Source organism: Nothobranchius furzeri, chromosome 5 (genome assembly GCF_043380555.1).
Source record: "Nothobranchius furzeri strain GRZ-AD chromosome 5, NfurGRZ-RIMD1, whole genome shotgun sequence".
In the NCBI taxonomy this organism is placed as follows: Eukaryota; Metazoa; Chordata; class Actinopteri; order Cyprinodontiformes; family Nothobranchiidae; genus Nothobranchius; species Nothobranchius furzeri.
Window position 1 is genome coordinate 57,679,362 of NC_091745.1, and position 19,986 is coordinate 57,699,347.

The following is a 19,986-nucleotide window of genomic DNA, read 5'->3' on the forward strand; positions in this document are numbered from 1 at the left end:
TTTGTACTCACACACGCACATTTTTATCCAATATTTGGTTAGAATGGAGATTACACCTTCATATGCAGCTTGTTTTGTCATATTTGAACCGTTCAAATGATTAATAAATGAATAATAATGTGAACATACATTTCTTTCTAGCGACACCTTTTGTTGGTGTGAATGTGTGTGTGTGTGTGTGTGTGTGTGTGTGTGTGAATGGATGGATGACACACTGTAGTGTTAAGTGCTTAGGAGTCCTCTGACTCAGAAAGGCGCTATACAAGTGCGGGTCATTATTCATTTGTTATTTTTTAGAAGCATTTTTGACAGGTTAATCTGGGCATAACGTAATAGCTGCGTTTTCCCTGTAACCTCAGTAGCACATCCCCTCCAACTGGGAGCATTTCAGATATGCATCGATAGCGAAAGTGTTCCATGCAGCTGGTCTTGCAAGGTCATGAAATCGCCAGAGAATTGCAAAATCCGTGATGTCATCAGTTCACGATTACAAGCAAGTAAAGCAACATTTTATGCTTCACGGGCATTATGCAACACTTATAGCCTGGCAAGCCATCCTATATATGTGTGAATATATAGTCTGACCATGATCCATTGATGGCTCTCAAGAGCCGTCACCAATTTAGTTTTTTCAGTAACATCCCACCCCCAAAAGGGGGCTGTCATGGACGGCCACGGAGCCACCACCATCTTAGTTTTGCTCATTTACACAAACATCCCGCCCATCTTACTGATGGCCCAAAGCGATTGGCCTACCAAACCGACAGAGCACTGTGATGGACCACTATGGATGTCAGTCAACAGCAGTCCGCCATACATCGTGAAAAAAGAAGGGACAAAGATGAAAATACAGAATTTTTGGACAACGAACAATGTGACGTACTCACCACTACGGATATCAGTCCGCCATACACTGCTGAAGGAGATGCAAATAGATCCTTTTTCTAAATAAATGACTTAAGGACCTCTATCTACTCATGACCCAAAGAAAAGCCCAAGTGTACATAGTCAAAAGTTGATGCCAAAAACCTTTCCAAACAAGCTGCCACCATCTTAGTTGCTCCACTCCATTGCATCATCTACCCACCTAATGGATAGAGCGCTATGACTTGCATAACACAAAACTGCTCAGGCCAATGGTAGACCTGCTGAGTTTCCAAACACTCATAATGTCCTAGAGAAATTTCAGTCTGGTTTTAGGGTGAACCACAGCACAGAGACAGCCCTTTTGAAGATTTTAAATGATTTTAGATTGAATTATGATAAACAGAAGGTGACTGTGTTGGTTCTACTGGATCTAAGTGCTGCCTTCAATACAGCAGACCACACTATTCTTTTAACTCATTTAAAACAGATTGGCCTCTCTGGTGCTGTCCACAGATGGTTCGCATCCTACCTCACAGACAGGACTTTTATGGTGAGTTTAGATACCTGTTCCTCGAGGGTCCATGGGATTACATGTGGTGTGCCCCAGGGTTCAATTTTAGGCCCAGTGCTTTTTAACATTTATATGCTCCCTCTTGGCAGTGTCATTAGGAGACATGGAGTCAATTTTCACAGTTATGCTGATGATACACAGTTGTATATCTCCATGTCTCCTGATGACTCTCAGCCAATGGACACACTTTTTAACTACATTTTAGACATCAAATCCTGGATGGCAGAGAACTTTCTCCAGCTCAAGCAGGACAAAACTGAAGTTTTAGTCATTGATCCTGAGGCCCAGAGAGAGACACTTTTACCGAAATTACAATCTCTGTCTTTCAATCCTTCTGAACAAGTGAAAAACCTGGGTATGATTTTTGATTCTTGAGTTGACTTTTATCCCGCACATCAAAAACCTCACAAAAATAGGTTTTTATCATCTAAAGAACATCATCAGAGTCTGCCCTATTCTCTCTCGGGCCAATACGGAGACGCTGATGCATGCTTTTATCACCAGTAGAATATACTACTGCAATGCCCTGCTTTCTGGTCTTCCCAAAAAGAGCATCTCAGGCTTACAACTCCTACAAAGTTCGGCGGCACGTGTCCTGATGAAGTCCAGGAGGCGGGAGCACATTACACCGGTTTTAGAATCAATGCATTGCATTGCTCTTCAGGCACTCGAGGAGTACAGACGCTTCCCACTTTCGCTCCCTTATCTTTTTTTCCCAAGGCTCTGCCCACAGAGCTTCTCTGCATTTCTTCTGAAAAACTCTATTTTTTACTAACCATGGATTTGATAAACTGGTCATTCAATGCGATCAATACGATTTTTTCAACAATGAGAACAGAACAGGGGGCTCCCACATGCGCACAGGGGACACACCCGGTGGGATATATTTTGGATTCCTGGAAGGAGTGGAAGATCATATGCCTCTCCCAGCTGTCCATTGAGAACATCGAAAACGTGTGGATAATTGGTCTGATGATCACTGGATTTCTCCTGATTGGAGTGGGAGGATATCTGGTTTTCTGGAAATTTGGGAAGACGGGAGCGATTGGAAGGCGACCCGCACCCATGGAAAGCACCGTCCGTGTGGAGACTTCTCAGACTAGGACGTTACTCGAGGTGAATCGTAAGCTGGACAATGTTCTGGCTGGGATACCGGTATTAGTGCACAAAATGGATGTCATCTCAGAGTCACCAGACGGTATAGACAGGTTTAAAAACCCAAAATTGGCTTCACTGAAGGACTGGAAATGATCAGTTTAAAGACTGAAGGCAGAGAGGATAATTATCTCAGCCTGACCCAAACAAATTCTTGTTATCCCAATCTGACGCCCTGGTAGCCTTGAGCTGCAAGCAAGTAAAACCCCCATGAAGGAATGCAGACAGATGCTGTGAAAACCCGACCTACCCCCCCCCCCCCCCCCCCCCCCAAAGCCTCCTCAAAAACAGCGGAGTGCTTGCTGCTTGCCGGCCGCATCAGTGATCGGTGCGTCACCGGAGGACAAGGTAATGCGCCCCGCTCCACAGCGAAACACATCAGGCGCAAATAAAAGACAGAAAACATCAAAGGAAATGAACCGACATGAACGATTGCGTGTTGAATTAGTTTTTGAGGTGGCGACACCTGATTGTTACTCTTCCATCCATCTGATGCGGCTCTCTGTGCTTGTAAAATAATGAATGGATATTTAAATAAAATGCATTATATTTTACTGCATAAATTTTACATCTGTATGCCAATTCTAAATGTAAAGATTGTCTGCGTAAACCTGAACAGTTCCAACCCGGTCTTACTGTGAGACCGGGTAGACGCGTCACGCTTGTGCGTAATCATATGCGTGTTCTGAGCTGAAGATGTGAGATTCTGGGATTCTCCTCAGCTCCTGGATGTGTCGCCACATTGGAGACAGGAACAAGTGCTATTCAGCCAAAGTTTCATAATCAGGGAACATTTTCTAAGTGACGAGTCTCGCTTCAGTCGGAGGAATCTTCCTGCATGCGCTCTGGTTGTGCGACGTGCTCCAAGCCCCTCTCTACATCTTCAGCTCACTGTGCGCCGTACGTACGCGCTGACAGCGAGCTGCGCTGAGCTCAGTGTCCAGCTCAGATGGGAATCATTTCTTGAGTGATTTAGCTACATTTGCACAAAACGAATAAAGTGTCAGTTCGTCTGCATGCGTCGGGGTAATTCTTTCTATTCTTTCTCCGTCAAAATAAATATCAAATACGGGAACTATCCGGTCAACACAACACAAGCCCTGCTTTTAACTGTTCTGTTTTCTTGTGAAAATTGTTGCAAAGAGATAAAATTAAACTTGATTAACACCAGAGCCAGGCGCACTGCGCCGTTGTCTCCATCACTGTAAATGAGGGAAAACCAAACTGATTGGATCCTTTTCTGACCTTCCTAGGGATGGGCACCGAATTCGGTACTTTTGAAGGTACCGACCGAATTCCATAGTACCGACCGAGCACTGATTCACATCATTTCAAACGGTGCCTTGTTTCGGAACCTGTCCTTCATAACGAGAACTTGCCTAGACAGCTGCGCATGCGCAAGAGCGTTTTGCCGTCGGTCGCTGCGAGCCAGTTGTAAACAGAGCAGCACTGTAGAAAGAACGCACGCTAAAGCCTGGGTCCACTTCACTAAATGTGATGGGTAACTGGGTCATGATGAAATCAGCGACAACGATCTAAGTGAGACATCCTCATCTTAATCTGCTCCGGTAGGTAAATATAATTAGCTTGATATGTTAGCTTCCGTTTTGCTAATGGTGCGTTTGCTTTCTCCTCGGAACTCCAAATTCCCGACTAGAAGAACGCGCTCTAAAGTTTGGCTTCACTTTACTAAATGCGACGGGTGATTGGGTCAAGATGAAACCAGTGACAACGATCTGAGTGTGAGGCATCATCGTTTTAATCTGCTCCAGCAGCTAAATAAACTGTTTAAGATAACGTTAGTTTGGTATGCTAGCTTCCATTGCTACCATTGTTATCAGCTAATGGTGCGTTCGCTTTCTCCTCGGAAATTCTAACTTCCCAGTAGGAAAAATCAAATGAAAAAAGACGGCAAAAGGAATGAAGATACACAGTAAATTTAGTTCACAGTAAAGATGTTTGCTTCAGTTTAATTATCAGTTTATAAAATACAAACAGTTGAATGTTATTTATCGTGATATATATCAAATATTGTTATATATTGAGAAAAATATATATTTAATTATAAAAGAGAATTAAAATAATAAACACTCAAAAGTATCTAAAATTGGTACCGTTAAGTACCGGTATCGATTCATAAGTACCGAGAATTAGTACCGGATCGATTCAAATGTCAAAGGTACCCATCCCTAGACCTTCCCCACCTACAAAGTTTAATTACAACAATCAAACGTGACAGAGCCTGGATTTGTATTCTGAACAGTCTAAACATGTTTTAAAAAGAAACGTATGACAAAAGTGGCACCTGCTCAGTTACAACAATCAACAGGGTGAAAAATATCAAAATATTGTAGGCAGAGACGGGCTACAACTTCTGGATCCATTTTATATAAATCGTTTTATTGATTATCTTCTTATGAAAGATAACTTTGACGTACACGAGCGACCGGTACCGGCAGCTGTCACCTGTTGTGAGCAGCTCTCTGCTGTCTGAGGGTAGGCCCCGCCCACAACGCCACGGCTGCTGCGGTGTTTTCTTTACTGTGGGAAACGGGTAATAATGGCTCTTTGATGGGAACAGGTTGCCAACCCCTGCACTATAGTGAAGTTGACTAGTTCATACAACCCCTGCTACTGCTCCCCAGTGTGTTCTGCAGCATAATCAGCACGTTCTCTTTGAACTTGATATGAAATTTTCGCCTCCTCTTCGTCTCTGCACGGTTAAAGTTACCCTCGCGGTCTATCACTGCCAAATCAAAAGTGAGACGATGACACAACCGCCCCCCGTACTTGCTTGTTACCACATTCCACCCGGCCACAATAAGAGACCGACCATTATTCACCTCCGCCGACTCCGACACTGGCCAAAATTGGAGACCCGGCCTTTAATTGAATACCGGCCTGTATTAGAGGATTTACGGTAAAACAACTCTACAAGCAGAAGAAAACTCCCCAGTCACCACTAACTATCCTGTTTATTTATTGCAGATGGCTGCACTGATTATTTTTTACATGATTTGTTCTGTAAAAGTTGGCATTTTTGTAGTCTACACATTTTTTTTGTCAGTTTAAATTACAATTTCAGAGTGTCACGTTGCGGGTGTGGATGACGGCGGACCATGTGTGGAGGAGCTGACCAGGAGACAAAAATGCAGGCTCGGATAAAGTGAAATTGATTTTAATGGCAGAGCGGGAACGACAGAACAAAACAACGCTGACAACAAACAATGATCCGACAAAGACTCAAACAAGACGGGAGGTATAAATACTCAGGGAAACAATCAGGAACACATGGGCAGATTAACAAAGAGCAGGTGAGAACAATAAAGACTAATCAGGAGGCAGGGGAGAGTCACAGTCAGGGAGGCAGGAGTAGATTGTGACACAGAGCCAATTCTAAAATATTATGGGTCATGATAAAGATCTATTGGAGATCTTTATCCCCAACATTTGGACTGCTCTGCCAGTCACTGTTGCTCAAGCTGAGAGGAGCTTTTCAAAACTTGATCAAGTCATACTTGAGGTCAACTATGTTTCAGGGGCGGCTCACTAACCTGGCTCTGATTAGTATCAATCACTCAGTAAGGGAGCAGATTTCATATGATGACATTATTGATGACTTAGCATCAAGGTTAGGTTTTAATTTTGGTTTGTGTTTTCTGTTCTAAGTGCAATGCAGTAGTGATTATATTTAGTTTGTTATGTGTGAAATATTTTTGCTATTTAGAATATGTATTATGTATTATGTTCATATATTCTTAATATTTAGTTAGTTTAGTTGTTTTTGTATATTTGATTCTATATATTTTGATACAGTGTATAATGTATATTGCTGTATGTTCTGACAACTTCATAGTAATTAATGTAAACAAGTGCAACTTAGAAAAATGAATGTTCAGTAGTTGTTCTAATAAAACATGCCTATTTGTAGAAAACATGCACGTGTTCGTGCAGGCGGGTTGGTGTGGTGGTGGTGGTGGTGGTGGTGGTGGTGGGGGGGGGGGGGGTCAAAGGGGGCCTCAACCGGGGAGTAATTCCATGTAGAACCGCCACTGCTTCACACTGAGAATTACCCCCTGAGTATCGTGAAGGTGTGATTAAGGTATTTTGGTAACGCCTTTAAAACTTGTCAAATACTGATTTGTCCAAATTTGTAAAGTTACAAGGATCATTTCCTGATCTGGTTATTTCTCCAGCTTACTCCTGGTTTGGCCAACCAGTGAGCAATCATTTGGAACCATCCTCTCTTTTGACCCCAAGGATAAAGCCTCTCTGCAACACTTGCAAATAATATCAGACAACGACTCTTTTAAGAGCCACAGAACAGCCTCAGACGCAAAATAGACACTCCAGCTTCCTGCCGTCACCTGAAGATAACCCAGACTAGACGGGTCGCAATCGGAGCTGCCTACAAGCTCCGGTACCAGAGGTCCGCACCATTGGCAGTGTCCAGCTTGACCACTTGGCCCCCTGGATCGTGTCACGCTGCCTCCTTCACAACCCTCCACATCCTCCCCCGGAGGATCCCACACTCACTCAGACCAACCGAACACCACTACCCAGCATTCCCAGCGCCAGTCTTCCAGCCCACGTCACCCGCCACATCTACATAAGTACAGCTCAACGCCAAACCACTCAGTCATCATTCTAACCTAACTGTGCTCCGAGTTCCAACCAGATCCAACTCGATCACTCAGCCCATTTCGACCAGATCAGCCCGAGCTTCTCGCCCTGCCGACTCAAAGTAAGTCAGCTTGTTTACCTTTTGGAGCCACCGTGTATGGTTTGACTCCTAGAACAAACTGCGTGTCAATCTGCCCGGCGTCAGTCACTCCGCGCTTGGGTCTAAAAACACGTTACATTTCGAACTCTCGCTCCGGTCCAGCTCAGCTCGAGTCAGGCCTTACAGGATGACTGAGTCCAATATTGACCCAGCGGAGTGTGAGTCCCTGCGATCGCAGGTGATCCAGATGGGAGCTACTGTGGGACACCTAGCTGACAAGGTGGAGTCCATGGCCACAGTAGTTCTCCAGCTTTCCACTGCGCAGCAGCAGCAGACCTCCAGAGAACGGGAGGTACCGATCCTCAGCCTCGCAGAGAAGTGGGACAGCACGCATGGCTCCCCTGAGGGCATGTTAGCCACACTCGCCATGACCTTCGATTGTCAGCCCCACCACTATGCCACAGCCCGCTCCCGCGTGGCGCTGCTCACCTCCCTCCTCACCGGCCAAGCTCAGGAGTGGGCCGCAGCCCTGTACAACAAGAAGTCGCAGGCCTGCAATGATTATGATGTTTTTGTGGCTGAACTGAGGAGGGCTTTTGTTTCCCCCAGCGGCGAGATATCGACGGAGGCCAAACTCCTTCAGCTCCGACAGGGGAGTCAGACTGTGGCCCAGTACACGTCCCGGTTCTGAACCACGGCTGCCAAACTGAAATGGGGGGATGATGCCCTGAAAGCAGTTTACCTGGAGGGGCTCTCCCCGGGTATCCGAGACGGGATGATAGGGAGGGAGACCCCAGAGACCCTGGACGAGGCGGCCGACCTCGAGTATCACAGCTTATTGGTCATAAGTAGAGGTAATGTATACTGAGCTCTGAAAGCACTCGATTTCCCAAACCCTACACCTGTCAATAATAACAACAAAATAAGCCAACAGAATGACGCAACACAGATTTTATAAGTCTTTGTAGATGGTCAATCAGCAAGCTATCCCCGTTTTCTGTAATATCTAATCTACTATTTGCATTTTGCGGAAGTAAAATGCAAATCTCATTGTTGCACAAATCATTCGGCAAACGTGTTCAAGTTTGTACTACTGGAAATATGCATATTCATAGCGGATCATCCATCCATCACTGTTTCTTCTTTAACATCTCCTTATTACAAATGACCTGAGAGTTCATTTATTAACACATGAGGTTAATAAACGAACTCTGTGGACATCTACTGTGATTTAGTTTCAACACATTTCCTTCAACAGTTTCAGCTGATGTTCCCATTTTAATAATAAAAAGCTACCAAAAGAGCTCAGTATTAAAACACAAGTCTGACCCCACCCCACCCACCACACGGCGCAGCCGTCACGACAGACCTGCCGATCAGCTGACCAAGAGGCAGAGAAAGGGATAAACCTCCAACCTTATTTTAATGTTGTCATCAATAATATGCAGCAATGCATCATTTTACCTGCATGTATTCACTAGTGAAGAAAACTTATGAGCAGGGACAGCCACTTTCCCGGTTTCTGGCTACGACCCTGTGACTCAGCAAACAACACGTAGCAACAGGATGCTCCTTCCGAGTTTCATGGATTTTAGGGAAACACGGGAAGTCTTTCTCTGATGCAGAAATGATAAAAGATTGCATGACAGGAGTGATGGAAAGCATATTTGAAGGCAAACAAAACGGGAAATGACAGCCACAACTAAGCAAATCCCTCTCTCCGACTTTATAGCAGCAAGACCAAGAGAAATATTGGCTGATCTGACTAAACAAATGTGGGATGAAATAATAAACACAGAAAAAATGCATTTTTTTTAGCTGTGGATGAATTTATTACAGTGGATTTATTTCTAGATTTATTTAAGTATTCATTTCAATTTATTACTAAATGGGAATTGCACTGGATGCTTGTCACTGTTTTGAATAAAGAAGGAAAGCTGTGTTTAAGCTCATTTTATTAAGGCACATTAATTAAAAAACTGACCTTTGACTCTTTGGAAAATTTTTATGTGGCCCCTTGAAACTTGCATTTCAGTACCCCTGCTTTACGAGGTTAATGAAATGTCACTCAGACCCGCACCACCCTCTGTGGCCAGAATACTGCATTTGCAACTTCAGAGTGCTAGTTCTGTCTGTTGGACATAGAAAGAATTTGAGTTGACATACCTGGGGCTGTAGCCTGCTTCCAGCATGTTTCTTGCACGTTTTAGACCATGAACACAGCTGATTTAAATTTAGCGATGAATCATTCCTGTAGACACTAATAAAGGCTGGGGAGATGACACATGATGTTAATTTGCAGGTCAATTTTTCCCTTCTTCAGCCCTGTGTGGTCAATTTTGCTTTGCGCTTCAGCTTGTTGTCATGTTGAAAGCCCATCTTCAACTTTCAGAGGGTAGCAGGTTTTCCTCAAGAATGTGTTGTTACTGTGTCCCATCCATATTTTCTTCTACCCCAATGGAAGCCCTAGTGCCTGAGGCAGAGAAACACCCCAACAATAGGATGCTACCACCTAGTGGCAGCTAGTGTGTTGAGAATGTTGCATTGGATTTATCACAGGTGTACCGTTTGGTATTAAAGCAAAAATAGTTCAGTTTTGGCAAGATCTTTTTCCATTTGTCATCAAGTCTTCAGGATGCATTTAGCAAATCTCAAACAAGCTTTAATGTGGTCTTTGTTGAGAAGTGGCTCTTTCCTAGAGACCCTGCTGAACAAGCCATGTCCGTGGAACACTTGTAAAATTGTTGGCACGTGCACAGAATGATCACTCTTTGCCATAAATTCTTGCAACTCTTTCCGAAATAAGATGCAGAAGGCCTTTGAGAAGATTTTTGGTGCCCATCTCTTGCCTTGTGTCTGTCCACCCATCTGTCCCTGAGATCTTTTGAAAGTTTCTAGCCACTCACAGTCAGTCGTTTGCCATCAGTTGCACTTCCGAGAAAGAAAATGCTCCAGGAACAGATGATTTTATGCTCCATTAATCAGATTGATTACAATTGATCACGAGCAGAAGCTGGTAAAAAATCTACCTAAAACACTGTAAAATACCTTTTCAGAGGGAAGTAACTGCTAATCATTAGAAAACTGAATAAAAATAATTGATAATAAATATTGATTATTAATGATGTGAAGATAACAGGGATTACTAACCTGGTGCCTCATTTATAAAGTTTGCTTATACAGAAAACGAGGTCTAAGTTATAGAAGTCTCTGGAGGTATAGAGGTATACACCTTTTAAAGAGACTGTACATCATGTTATAATCATACCAAACATTCCATAAATAAAACCTGTTGTAACATTTAAATCAGGTAACTTTTAGAACATATTTGTTAAATTAAGCATCAGTGACCTGGGAGCTTGCTTTGTGCACAAAAAAGTAACACAGTTTTCAACACGTTTCAACTTTTTTTTAAATACATTTAAGAGTGAAATGCACATGATTGCTTCCAACTTGGTGGATATTGCACCCAGTACAGCTTGATCTCACTGATCTGAGGTATGATCATCTCCTGGGAGAGGATTTTGAAGCTTTCTCTTTGCTAAAGGTTTATTCTTCTCTCAAACAGGAAATAATTCCACACAGAGAGGTATTTTGGTTCTCTGGATATATTTATAGCTGTAAACAAACACTCTCAGAAAATGAACTGATCAAATCCAGATACAGATCATCTCAGGGAGGATCACTTGTTTGCTGTACTTTTCACATCCACCCCAGTCTTTTAGCCGATTCCTGCTGTTGAAGCATAAAACTGATTAGATTTCTTCCAATGAGAACAAAAGAACTGGGAAGCAGGAATCATTTAGCATTGGCGTATCCTGGCCTTTTAAAGTGGGGTGGCCCACTTGTTTATACATGGGTGGCACTTAGGCTTTTTTTTTTAGCAGGAGGGGGCTTTGTCATCCCTCACAAAATATTTTTTTTTTTCATTCTAGGGAATTTATGAACTCTCCATTGTGCCATGACCAATTTTCTCTTCTTTGTCTTCTTTTTCTAGCTGTTTAGTGGTGCTTAGCAAGCAACTTCTGGATGCATTACTGCCACCGACTGGACTGGATTGGACTGGGACCGGGATTCTAAATATTATTTTATGAAGAAAAAAAAGAAGAATAAAAATAGTACAGAAACGTTCTGGGGCTGAAAACATTTTTAATAAGGTACTTTAACACCATAATTAAACAGAATGGAACGAACAATATAGAACAACAAAAAATAAATATATTAATAAAACTCACCACCCACCCTACTACACTGGATAAAGTAAAAAAAAAAAAAAAAAAAAAAGAAAACAAACAAACAAAAAACGGGTGACAAATTGAAACAAATATACCAAAACACACGTATATTCGTATAAAACATGTGAAAGAAACAATCACAGTAAAAGTGAAAAACTATCAAATGACACATCAGTAAAATACAACATTAACAACAACTGTACAGCACTGACTTTATCATTTGAGCCCCTCAATGTGTCCCTGATCTTCTCCAGGTGCATATGGGACATAGCCTCCACAACCCATTAACTATATGCTGGCAGGTGAAAGTCTTCACCTAGACAGTCTAAGTATTTTGACCAGCAAACAGTAAAAGGCGATCCACCACATCCACTCCAAACAAAGCAGTCAAAGTGTCCGGGCGCACAGTCCCACTAATTCTGTAGAGAGCATTAAAAAAAGACCCCTGGTATCCCTGCAGTTTCAGAACATGTGAAGACGTGTGGCAGGTGATCTTCTACAACGCTTTCATGCTGAGTCCAAGTCGGACTTAATTTGGATAGGCTGTCTTTGGACCAACGCAAACGGTGCACCACTTTGAACTGAAGGACACTGTGTTATACACAGACCGAGGATTTATGAATGTTCCGTAGAATCTTCTGGCAGACCACCTTCGACAACACTAGGTCCAAGGGTATCAGAAGCATTAAAAAAGTGTGTGTGTGTGTGTGTGTTCGGTTGGGGGGGAGGGTTGAGGGGGTTTGAGCTGTCCTCCACCCTTACTAAAATTTGAGAGAAGTTGATGTACCGTACTGACCCAAATATAGGACAAGCCTTTTTTCATTGAAAATACTTGTAAAATGTGGGCCGTCTTATAATCGGGGTCTAAGCATTCACACATACTGATATTTATCATTACACACCTGTAACAGCAGGGGGCGCCATGCTGTATGTTCTCAACAAAAGAAAAAAATAGAGATGAGCGGTCTGGAGCAGAGTGGACCGAAAGTGGGGCAAGTTAACATAGTAAGGCAGAGTTATGCAAATTTTAAGATGACGGTGGTCAATTCAGCAGAGGCATCCAACATTGCATGCATGCCTTGGATGGCAGTGAGGATGGCGTTCAATGGGAGGAGTCGGCAGGTGTAGCTGTCTGATGGTAACCCCACAGCAGTATGCGTGAGAATGAGAGTGAGTGAGTACAGCGAGGCAGAGGGCATCTGAATAAAAGCCACATTTGACTTTTGATTTCACATGTCAGCAAAGTTCTGATAGTTTGCATCAAAATAGTATTTTTGCTCAGTATTTGTTCTCAAATTTTATATAAAAATAGTTTGTTTAAAAAGTTATTTTATTTGTCTTTCTTCTGAAGATCAGTCTTGGAAAGTGGGGTTATCTTATAATCGGGGTCATCATATATTCGGGTCAATATTGCAATTTCCTAGCCTGGCAATCGAAAATAAATAAATATATTATTTTGTGTGGCAATGCTCCATTGATGGTTCTCGGTCGTGGGGTGGGTTCTACCATTGTTTTCAAACGATCTCCGCATGTTACTGAACAATGCGACGTACTCACCGCAACCGATGTCGGTAAACGAGGCAGTCCGCTGTTTAAGAAGGTGATAATACATCCTTTTTTGTAAATAAAGAACTTAAGTACATCCATCTGGTCCTGATTCTAAGAAAGCCCAAATCTAAATAGTCCAAAATTGATGTAAAAGCAGTCTAACGAGCTGTCACCATCTTGTTCCACTCTGTCACATCATTCTGCCCACCAGAGGAATAGAGGGCCTTGATTGGCCCACAAAGCATATAGAGCCATTGTGGACCAATCACAGTGCTCTATCAGTTTGAAACCCCTATAGAAAGCTGTGATTGGCCAGCCGGAATGCTGCTAGGGGCTGCTGGGGTTCCAATGGAGCGTTCCTAGACCAACCTTTGTAAAGCAAGAATTGAGTCTAGTTCTCTAGGCTAGTAATTTCCTGCATTTTAAAGCATTTTAACAGGTGATTAAACTATGATTAGGCCAATATGACAGTTTTTAAACAGACTGAGATTTAAAAACTAGAACAATTATTGATGAAGTAACATTGATATAAATAAAATGAAATAACATGTTTGGCCTAGTTTGTTATTTTGTTTTTACCCAATGGACGCTCATTTCAGAAATGTGTTGGAGCATCAACCAAGTTCTGTTTAGTGCAGAAAATACTAAAACATTTTAAAAATTCCTAAATATCCAGTAATATTTGAGGTTTTTTTATTTTTATTTTTGCTGATAATAAAAACACCAGCAGGAGCCTGTGGGCTGCATTTCTTCTTCCGGCTCTTGAGGGTACAGACGCTTTTTTCCTCCTCTCCACCATATCTTATCCTCAAGGCCTTTGTCTGTCTCTGTGTGCTGGGTGCACGGCTGCTTCTGCATTTTTTCTGGAAACTGGAAACTGAAATTCACTAAAATGGATCTCGTCAGTTGGTCTCTCAACGCGATTGATACAAATTTTTCAACGATGAGAACGGGAGAAGGGGCTCCCGGATGCCCCGCCGGGACAGACCCAGTTGGACACATAATGGACTCCTGGAAACAGTGGAACTTGATTTGTCTATCTCAGTTGTCTGTGGAGGACTCCGAAAACGTGTGGATATTCGTGGTGTTGGTGTCAGGTTTCCTGCTCATTGGCATTGGAGGCTTCCTGGCTTACCGGAAAATTAACAAGCTGTCGAGGAATATTGGCCTGATCCCAGAGCTCAGAGATGGTTTGCACCGCGCTGTGAATTCACAGACTCACATAATTGTCGTGATGAATTGTAAGCTTGGGAATTTGGCCAAGATTCATGCACTGGCACAAAAGATGGATGCCATCAAGGATAGAGTGGACAAATCAGCATGGATTGGGATAGATTAATGTCCATTATTGGGATTTTCAAAGGTTGAGAACCAACAACAAACTGTAAGACAGAGAGGAAATTATCTCTGTCTGGCCCCAAAACAATTTCTAATCGAAATCTGGCGTCCTTGAGCCTGCAAGGCTCCAACAAAAACTCCCCCCTCAGAAGATATGTGGAATGTGCCGTCGCTATGGCAACTCAACTCTGTCTCCTTTCCCAGCCTGCGGGAAGGCCGCTGAAACGTTCCAGGGTCACTGCAACCCTCCAACCCTCAATGCCCCCCCCCCCCCCCCCCCCCCATCCACACTGAGGTGACATACGCTGCTTATCGTGGCTGCAGGAACTTAAGTGGGGATAGTTCCAACCCACCACCCCACCTAGTGGACACTTATGTTGTGCAGTGTCTGAAGTCTGTTGCATATCTGTCTGAGGTGTGTTTTTGCAGAGCAAAGCTGCCCTCCTGGTGGAGGGTAGCTCTGAAGTGCCATTTTTTCCCTCCACCTGAACCAATCCTCATGTAACCCTCTTATCTCTATTAAGGTAGCGCAACTCAGGGTTGCGAATGACCACAGTCACCAATTCTTGTTATGTGTCTTGCCCTTGTATGTCTGGTCTCTGAACTGTGTGTACTGGAACTCTAATTTCCCTCTGGGATTAATAAAGTATCTTTGATTTGATTGATTTGATTGATGACAGCCTACCTAGCTGAAGGATCTGCATGACTAACCAGCTAACTACAAACCCTTCCAATACAACTGTCCTATGGGGACATTGTGATTTTGTTATCTTCTAATGTCCTCTGTGGGGAGGAGCGGATATACAAAACAATAAAACCACCTACTGTAACAAAGTAAATCAAAGCGTCCTCCCAAATTTTCTTTAAGTTGACTTTAACATTTATTTATCGCCATGAAACGAAATAATAAAGTTAAACAAAAACAGTAACACAATGATTTTTCCTCTGTGTCCCTGAATAAAAAAAGATGAACCCCTAAACGCTCTAAGTGCATTTTTTGCGCGGACAGGTGTGCTTTTGTGAATAATTTTGGCTATCCCAATGGAATTTATCACATTTTTTGCAGAATGTGTGTTTTTGGGGATTACAAAAATTATTAAAAAAATCCCTTACTCCATTTAATATAATGCTGAAATGATTTATAGCATTAATGCTCCTTTAGCAATTTCTGTGCCATTGACACCTATGTAATTTTTTTTCTAATAAGCCTAAATAGTAGCATATTTTTATTTTTTATTATTCTGTCTGTGTTCCCAAACCATGCAGTCACAGACTCCATTTTAATTTTTTCATTGTTTTCCACTAGACTGCATATTTTCCCCACGTATAGGAGAGCAATAACTAACACTAAATAAAAAAATAATAATAAAAAAAGAAGAAGACAAATATTTTATGCCCATTTATGACACTCCAATGTGTTAAAAATGCACCCACAAAACAAATCATCTGCTTAACAAACAAAAAGATAACACGTGGTTTAATTTGTTTACCTTTCTGGTTTTGATCATTAACTTGACATTTTTTTTGTGTACATAGACAAAAATTGTGACTTTTTTTTTCTTTTAGAAAATATGACATTACATAAAAACTACAAATTGAGCATAAAATATGTTATGCCCATTTGTGATAATCCAAGGCTGCTATAATTCACCCCAAAACAAGTTCTCTGGACATAATTGCCCCCAAAAACGAATTGATATTTTTCAATTCTTACATTTTGTCACAGTTCTGGTTTTGATCCTAAACCTGACAATAAAGGGGTTAAATCTTTGAAACACACAGATATTTTATTTTATTTCATGAGATCTGAAATTAAGGATGAAATTCATGTAAAAAAGTGGAACTTATGGATTATCACATGTTTCTATAGGACTTTTTTTTAGCCTTTTTTGTGCACTAGGAGCAGAAACGTTAGAGGGTTAAATAAAATAAAGGAGACAGATGATTAGATCCTAACAGCCACTGCTGCTGTCACTCAGCCCTCCCACCGTCTGCTTTATGAGCGAAATCATTCCAGTCAAAATAAAGACTCCATCCACCCATCCTCTTCTGACTGATCGAGAATTGTGCTGGGGAAGCAGTCCAAGGAGAGACCAGACTTCCTTTATCGTGGGTACTTCTGCCAGCCTCTATGAGGAAATCTTGGGATCTCCAGGCCAACATGGAAATTGAGTCCCTCATTTGGCTCCAGAGTTCAAATTAGCAAAATATGGACTTCATCTAATTTCGTTTTTTTTCATGCTTTTTCCATACACAGTTGCTTTTACAATTACAGTACATTAAATTTTTGTTGTGATTCCCCAAGTGAAATCATTCCTTCTATATTCATTGTATAATAACTGTGTTCTGATGGAAAACATTACGGGTTGTTTATATGTATTTTTAGGTTTGTAAATCTAACATTGCCCTATTTTTTTCTCCACCGTATTATAAGTTAATATATTATATTATCTTGCTTTGAACACAGATTTTATAAATATATCTCAAAATTTGATTTTTTATGCTGTTTATTATCATTGGTGTTTCTTGTATCTTTCTTTGTTCATCACTTTGGTCAGCTGGCATGCAGTTTTAAAATGTGCTCAAACTTAGTTTGGTAAAGTATTTTTTTTAAGTAGGTAATAGTTGTGAAAACACAGATGGTATTTCATGATTGTCAAAACATATAAACTCTAGTCTCTTATCCCTAACTGGCAACGCCAGAGAAATCTAAACTGCAGTAACTGACACTGACCACAGGATGGCACTATTACTCAATTCTTACACATTGCACCTTTAAGTGAGATTTGTGAGCTGAACAAATGTGTCTCTTGCAAAAAGGCAATATCTGATTTTAGCCATTATAAATTAACCATGATTGTCAAATTATAAAGGATTAGTGATTTAACATTCCAGCTCACGCTTGTAATTGAGCATCCAGATGTTTGTCATCATACTTACCATTCATAACCAACACTTAGAAAAACAAGAACATGACATCAGAAGTGTCACATATGAAACCTGAACCACAAATACACCTACATTCCAGTGTAGCCCCCTCCCCCCAACAGACCCCAGAAACAAAGTTCTCTCCCAACCAAACCCCACAACCCAGAGATAGCAATCCACTACGGTACTTCTCAGTTTAATCTCAAACATCTCAGATAACTTTGCTTTCAGTGCCCTGATTATGTTATCGCTCAGGTTCAACAGATCAAATTCATCACAGCCTGAATCACTGTCAGCAGATCCAAAGAAGTCAAGACTGTGTCAGCCGCCATCTTCCCTTGGGATGCATCTACTTCCTGGGTTGCAATGTGAGTATTCCTGCTCTCCTTAGCGTTAGTTGCCATTCTATTCTAGGAACCACAAAAAATGGCTAAAACAAAATGAAACATTCACTTTTTAAAAGAAATCTGATGGAGAGTTCCACCACACTTGTTAACTGCTAGCTAAATTAATGTCCAATGTACATGCTACTACCTACTGTTTGGGATTTAATAAACCCAAGCCTTCTGTGGATAATGTAAAGTCAATTTAAATGGAACTGAGTGGGGTGGCACCTGGGGTGGCCAATAAGATTTCAAGGGTGACATATATACATACATATACACACACACATATATATATATATCTTCGTCTTCGTCTTCCTCCGCTTATCCGGGTCCGGGTCGCGGGGGCAGCATCCCAACTAGGGAGCTCCAGGCCGTCCTCTCCCCGGCCTTGTCCACCAGCTCCTCCGGCAGGACCCCAAGGCGTTCCCGGACCAGATTGGAGATGTAACCTCTCCAACGTGTCCTGGGTCGACCCGGGGGCCTTCTGCCGGCAGGACATGCCCGAAACACCTCCCCGGGGAGGCGTCCAGGAGGCATCCTGACCAGATGCCCAAACCACCTCAACTGGCTCCTTTCGATCCGGAGGAGCAGCGGTTCTACTCCGAATCCCTCCCGAATGTCCGAGCTCCTCACCCTATCTCTAAGGCTGAGCCCGGCCACCCTACGGAGGAAACTCATTTCGGCCGCTTGTATCCGCGATCTCGTTCTTTCGGTCATTACCCAAAGCTCATGACCATAGGTGAGGATTGGGACGTAGATCGACCGGTAAATCGAGAGCCTGGCCTTCTGGCTCAGCTCCCTCTTCCCCACGACAGATCGGCTCAGCGTCCGCATCACTGCAGACGCCGAACCAATCCGCCTGTCGATCTCCCGATCCCTCCTACCCTCACTCGTGAACAAGACCCCGAGATACTTAAACTCCTCCACTTGAGGTAGGACCTCTCCCCCGACCCGGAGGTGGCAAGCCACCCTTTTCCGGTCGAGAACCATGGTCTCAGATTTGGAGGTGCTGATCCTCATCCCAGCCGCTTCACATTCGGCCGTGAACCTACCCAGCAAGAGCTGAAGGTCAGAGCTGGATGAAGCTAGGAGGACCACATCATCCGCAAAAAGCAGAGACGAGATTCTCCTGCCACCAAACTCGACACACTCCACACCACGGCTGCGTCTAGAAATTCTGTCCATAAAAGTGATGAACAGAACCGGTGACAAAGGGCAGCCCTGGCGGAGTCCAACCCTCACTGGGAACAGGTCCGACTTACTACCGGCTATGCGGACCAAACTCACGCTCCTCTGGTAAAGGGACTGAATGGCCCTTAACAGAAAGCCACCCTCCCCATACTCCTGGAGCGTCCCCCACAGGGTGCCCCTGGGGACACGGTCATAAGCCTTCTCCAAATCCACAAAGCACATGTGGATTGGTTGGGCAAACTCCCATGCCCCCTCCATCACCCTTGCAAGGGTATAGAGCTGGTCCACAGTTCCACGGCCAGGACGAAAACCACATTGCTCCTCCTCTATCTGAGATTCAACTATCGATCTGACCCTCCTCTCCAGTACCTTGGCGTAGACCTTTCCAGGGAGGCTGAGGAGTGTGATCCCCCTATAGTTGGAACACACCCTCAGGTCACCCTTCTTAAAGATGGGGACCACCACCCCGGTCTGCCACTCCCTAGGAACTGCCCCCGATGACCACGCAATGTTGTAGAGACGTGTCAACCATGACAGCCCTACAACATCCATAGCCTTGAGATACCCAGGACAAACCTCATCCGCCCCCGGGGCTCCGCCGCTGTGTAGTTGTTTGACTACCTCAGCAACTTCTGCCCCCGAGATCGGACAGTCCATCCCCAGGCCTCCCAGCTCTGGTTCCTCCTCGGAATGCGCATTGGTGGGATTGAGGAGCTCCTCAAAGTATTCCTTCCACCGTCCGACTATAGCCTCAGTTGACGTCAGCAGCTCCCCATCCCCACTGTAAACAGTGTGAGCGAGTTGCTGCCTTCCTCTCCTGAGGCGCCGGACAGTTTGCCAGAACCTCTTTGGAGCCGATCGATAGTCTTTCTCCATGGCCTCACCAAACTCCTCCCACGCCCGAGATTTTGCCTCGGCAACTGCCACTATATATATATATATATATATATATATATATATATATATATATATATATATATATGTATATGTATGTATGTATATGCAAAAAAGTATTTAGTCAGCCACCGATTGTGCAAGTTCTCC

General features: G+C 43.1%; 1 protein-coding gene across 5 annotated transcripts in view; it reads right to left on the minus strand.

Annotated features, from left to right (window-relative positions):
- The window catches only part of grik2 (glutamate receptor, ionotropic, kainate 2), a 299,000-nt gene that overhangs the window by 2,280 nt on the left and 276,734 nt on the right, over positions 1–19,986 (minus strand). The window lies entirely within an intron of this gene.